The sequence below is a fragment of the Pocillopora damicornis genome, chromosome 14 (assembly GCF_964200805.1).
Source record: "Pocillopora damicornis chromosome 14, jaPocDami1.2, whole genome shotgun sequence".
NCBI classification, from domain to species: Eukaryota; Metazoa; Cnidaria; class Anthozoa; order Scleractinia; family Pocilloporidae; genus Pocillopora; species Pocillopora damicornis.
Genome location: NC_142683.1, coordinates 16,216,261 through 16,222,260, shown reverse-complemented (window position 1 = coordinate 16,222,260; position 6,000 = coordinate 16,216,261).

Sequence of the window (6,000 nt, the reverse complement as noted above, 5' to 3'; positions counted from 1 at the left end):
AGTAATCCGAGATTTGCTTCATCACGCTCTATGATTAGTCCAGAAAACTCTCGCTTCCCTCAGAACTGATCAGATGCAACGCTAAACCCAATCGCGACTTGTACCCTCGCGTGTTTCCACGACTTTTGCAGTTTTGCTTGGTTTTACTTTGAATTCGTATCGGTTCTTTGAGATAATTTCCTCTCCTCTGATTGGTCGATGTATTAACTTTGGCTTTGGTTTAAAGACACTCAATCGAAATGAACTATTAGGAATTCTATTACTTTCTCTCTATGCGAACGACAGAGAAAATGGCTCTAACGAATTGTAAATAGCCTGTTCCACATCTCTCGGGTTAAAAAAGCAAATGGCATAATATTCGTGTTTTCGTGTCTCAAGCGAAATTGCTAGTTACTTCTTAGATGTTTCTCTTAACATATAAACGGGTGTAAATCCTAATATACCAATTTCATTTCATTTTAATTACTGAGACTTATTATATTTTTATTTGCTTGCTCTTTTTGTTACATACGCGTTCAAACACAACTAATTCAGTGTTTAAACCAATAAAAGGTGAGTTTGATTCAAAGGTTTTGCGCATCCTCAATGCACATATTTATTGTGCAAAATCGTTGCAGTGAACGGCTTTCAACTTGAAGAGCGTGTAACTCCAAGTGGCACCATGAATGTTCGTGTCAATCAGGAGAATCTCGGGCGTGAGTCATCGATTCCATCGCGCGAAAATTGGAATGGTTTTAATCTTATCTAAAATTTCTTTGCTAATGGAGAGTCTACATTTCCATCTGTCTGTTCTAAGCGGTGAAAGATTAGTCTTCAAACGCGCAGCGAAATAATTTCCGCCTGAGTGCAACACCAAATCAACAGTAGTTTACTTTAGTGAATATTTTATAATAGTGGTGTCTACGTTAGTGCGTGACAGTCTGTCACCCATTAAGCAAGAAACAATAAAGTTCCGCAAAGAAACTTGTGAAAAATAAAAGTAAATGCGAGTTGAAAAGAGTTTCGTAAAATAAATACCTGCTTTAGAATGTCTGTTTTTAAGGAGTGCGTGACTCGATATCGGCATCTAGCGAGACCACGTGAGAACTCGTAGGAATGGAGATGCTTCGTGACAAAAGTCACGCATTAATTCAGGCTAAGTTGAGTTGATGGCTACTGCTACCTGTTGTAGTCATCTTTTTATATGATAGCGTTAAGAGAGAAATTTAGTAGCAAACATTTCTTCACATCTTTAGTGGCTATGGAGAGGATTTCAACTGAAGTTTCAATTGTGGACGTTGAAACAGCTGACAAAGAAATTAGTCAGAATGTTAATGAAGACTACTTACGAGGTTCGCTTTAAGCTTCAGTTACTTTACTACAAGAACATGCACTGTGTATTCCGGCTGTATGTAGATCGTAGCAGAGGCACAGCTGCATGTATGACCACCCCGTGGGGTGTGCTTCCTAGTTATAGGTCACGATCACAACCGAATTGACTATTGACTATAGCATTTTGAACAGAGTTAATTACAATAATGGGGTCGCACATTTTCGAAATTTTGGGGGTAAGACAAGTCTGAGAAAGTAAGGATTAAATGACGGAAAGTTCGCAGTTGGAAGGTCGTTACCAGCGCGTATTACCAAAAGTGACTAAGATGGGGGTCGATAATTAGCCACAGAATAGACTATAATGGGGTAGGGGTTCTGAAAGGCCAACGGCAGATGCCCCAAAAAAATTGACTCAAGCAACCTCTCAATTTATCTTATATTTTTTCTTCTACAGGTGGTTTTACCATCATGGCAGCCTGCCCCGAAATAGATCAGCCACAGATACGGAAATCAGCCAAAATAATACTAATCTGGCCAAGACAACGAAATTCCTTTATCCAGTGGTCTTCAGTTTGTTGTTGCTATGGCAACTAGTTAGAGCACTTCCGAACATGATTCGTGATGTTGCTTGCATTAGGGTCCAATCCACCGCATATCAGTGCAATAAAATGCCGCTTTCCCTTTTTCAGAACAGCTAACAATAGTGTAGCTGGCTTCGCATGTTTATTTTCACCGCTGGCTCAGTTGTTGCTTTCGGAATGTTCTACAGTTCCCCGGTTACAAGGCAATTCTATATCAGCTCATGTTTGTTCCTTCATTCGTGACTTTGGTTCTTCTTCTCACCCTCGCCTTGTGTCGTTACATCAACCTATTCATCTCTATCGAGTCTTCTTCATTTTAGATCATAATTTTTTTCTCGACAGTAAGTTACATTCTCAAAAGTTTAGCTGTAGAATTTCTAAATTACATCTATGGGCGGCCGTCACCGCAAAAAATACAAAAATATAATTGGTAGGTAATCAGTAACAGATATAGTCTAATTGTCTTTTTGAGAACACTTGATCTTATCTTAAGAGATTTATTTAAAATACAAAAGGACAAGTCGCCTTTGGTGAAATGAAATATTCAAACAAAATATGGTTTATACAATTCAGGAGCTGTGTAGCCACCCTAAGTTGAACTGATTCAATAAAAACACGAGTGGCCGAGTGTTAACTGAAATGGTTCAGTGTCGAAATGACAAACGGTTCAGCTAACTGTACTTTGGTTCAGTGACTTGACACAAACGGTTCAGAGAAGTGTGAAATGGCTTAAGTTATCGGCAAATGGTTAATCGTAAGCCGCAATGGTATAGTATCGAATCAATCTACTCACCGTAAAGTGAAATGGTTTCGCGTGACCTCAAATGGTTTAGCGTGACGACAAATGGTTTACTACATACCGAAATGGTTTAGTGTTACAACAGTTGGTTTACGCAATAACCGCCAAAAATACAAAAGGGAAATGGACAAGTCAAGCTTGAAATGAAACAGTCTGTGTGGGGTCCAACGTCACAACCTACGTCATTCAGATCGAATTTGGCGCGAAATTCGCCAGAACGAGGTATTCGCCAAGCCGTTCACTCGACGTTCAACACAGGAACAAATTATTTCTGTAGCCTCGTCTACTAGACTCAGAGAGCCTCACTCCGGTAATAACCTTTTTCGCATTTGTCGATTTTAGCTTTTTAGCGAATAAATTTATACCCTCATCATCTTGCCGCAATATCTGTAAATAAATGATATTTCGGATGAAACTGTTTTTATCCAGCTGCTGAACGTTCATTAGCTTAATAATCAGTTACTGAAAATGAAAGTGAGCTTAAACTTATATTTCACAATGATATATTTTCCTATCGTTTCAAACCATATATTTGTTTTAAGTCCATTTTTTATAGTTTGTTAAAACTAAGTTAAGCCGCAACTATTAGAGACTTAAAATATATTAAGGTTCACACGGCAACCAGGTGGACAATCAGACATAGTTTGATGCTACACTGGTTTGCAGATTTAATGAATGTAACCGAAGAAGTTACAATTCATAGACCTAACGTTTCGACACTCCTGTCTAGTGCCTTCATCAGGGGTGATCTAAACGCTGCAACAAGAGGTCCTTTTATATGATCACTAATTAGCGGCCTTTTTTTTTTTTTCTGACGAGGTGTAAATAAGCGTCAGGAAGCAGACCGCCATCGTCGCGATTTAAAGGAGCGTTTTAATAACATACATATAACGGCACATACTATCAACAAGTTTTTGGTGCAGCGATGGGTTCGCCTGTTTCTGCTGTCATTGCTAACGTGGTAATGGAAGACGTGGAACAAAGGGCCTTAGCCACTTCACCGGTTAAACCCTTTTTCTGGAAACGATATGTCGATGATGTTATTTCTGCGGTATCCGGAAATGAAGCGGAGCGCCTCTTGTCGCATTTGAATTCAATAGAGCCGTCGATCCAATTCACCCTTGAACGTGAAAAGGATAGACATTTGCCCTTCCTTGATTTAAACGTGTCCAGAGGGGTTCAGGGTAATTTAGAGACAAGTGTCTACCGTAAACCCACCCACACCGACAAATACCTCGCTTTCGATTCTCACCATCTTATTTGCCATAAGAAGTCTATAGCCAAAACTTTACTTAGGAGAGCTGACTGTCTACCATCATCACTCGATTCGAAGGCTGAGGAGAGGAAATATGTTTCCAATGTCCTAAAGGCAAATGGCTATACAAAAGCTTTTCTCCGTAACTGCCAAATACCAGTTACAAATAGTAACGCTCTTGATGAAAGGGAACCAGCGGCTGATTTTGCTGTTATTCCTTACATACAGGGTGTTACTGAACCCATCAAGAGAATTTTGAATAGCCACAACGTTAAAGTTGCTCAAAAACCTTTTCAGACTTTGGGGCATATTTTCGCCAAACCTAAGGATCCTGATTAGCACATTAACTCCGCCCACGCTCCTTTAAATCGCGACGATGGCGGTCTGCTTCCTGACGCTTATTTACACCTCGTCAGAAAAAAAAAGAAGGCCGCTAATTAGTGATCATATAAAAGGACCTCTTGTTGCAGCGTTTAGATCACCCCTGATGAAGGCACTAGACAGGAGTGTCGAAACGTTGGGTCTATGAATTGTAACTTCTTCGGTTACATTCATTAAATCTGCAAACCAGTGTAGCATCAAACTATGTCTATTAGAGACTTAATCTTGAGGTTGTAAAATTTCTAATAGTAGCGGCTTAACCATGTTGGGAGTTTAAATTGCTATTAGCTAGTTCTAAATTGTTCTTTTGTTCTTTTCAGTTTCTTTAACTGAAAACTGCTGTACTTTAAATGGAGAATTCTTACCAGGTAAGAATTTCCCATTTTTCTACCTCAAGATAAAATAAGAATCTGAAACAAAAGGAATAACAACAACACTCACATAAAATGCATCATTTTACACGACAGCACATTTACCGTCTAGACAGTAGGAACCATGGCTAGGAAACGTGATAAAGCGATTCATTGTTTTAAGACGACGAAGCTACAACTAAAGGGCGCCTAAAAACTATATAGTTTTTATAGTTTTGAGGTACACTTTAGATTCTTATGCTATTCAATTTCAAGCTTGACTTGTCAATTTCCCTTTTGTATTTTTGGCGGTTACGGCGTAAACCAACTGCTGTAACACTAAACCATTACTAAACCATTTGTCGTCACGCCAAATCATTTGGGGTCACGCTAAACCATTTCATTTCACGGAGAGTAGATTGATGCGATGCTAAACCATTGCGGCTTACGATTAACCATTTGCCGATGACTTAAGCCATTTCACACTTCTCTGAACCGTTTGCGTCAAGTTACTGAACCAAAGTACAGTTAGCTGAACCGTTCGTCATTTCGACACTGAACCATTTCAGTTAACACTTGGCCACTCATGTTTTTATTGAATCAGTTCAACTAGGGTGGCTACACAGCTCCTAAATTGTATAAACCATTTTTTGTTTGAATATTTCATTTCACCAAAGGCGACTTGTCCATTTGTATTTTAAATAGATCTCTTGAGATGAGATAAATCGTTCTCCAAAAGACAATTAGACTCTATCTGTTATTACAAACCAATTATATTTTTGTATTTTTGGCGGTGACAGCCGCCCATATGTGGGCTCTTCTTTCAATTTCAGTTGAAGAATTTCCGGCTTCTAGCTTGCACAGACTTATGGGCCAAGAAACTCCCTGTTTCATTTTCACAACGCGCCGTTGCGATTCTCCGTTCCATGACATAGCTTTCGAGTCTTTAGTAGTACTTTCTCTGTTTTAGTGACTTTAAAACATTTTCATGACGGACTGAGGAAGCTGTTGAAGTCCTAAATGTAATAACTGTCCTAAATGTAATAAAGTCCTAAATGTAATGACATTTAGTCCTAAATGTAATAAGCCTCTAATGCAATCGTTTAACTCCTGCAGTGCATTGTTGTTATGGCGGGCATCCACATTGATATGTTAGTGACAGCTGTTGCTCCAAAAAAACCGCTGACCAGTATACATGTCACATTATGGGCCCGCTGATATCAATCAGCGTTTTTTTACTTGCTAGACATAAGAAATATCAGCAGTAGAAGTATGGTCCTTATGGCGGTTTATTGATCGAGTTGAAGAAAATCATTTCCAGCC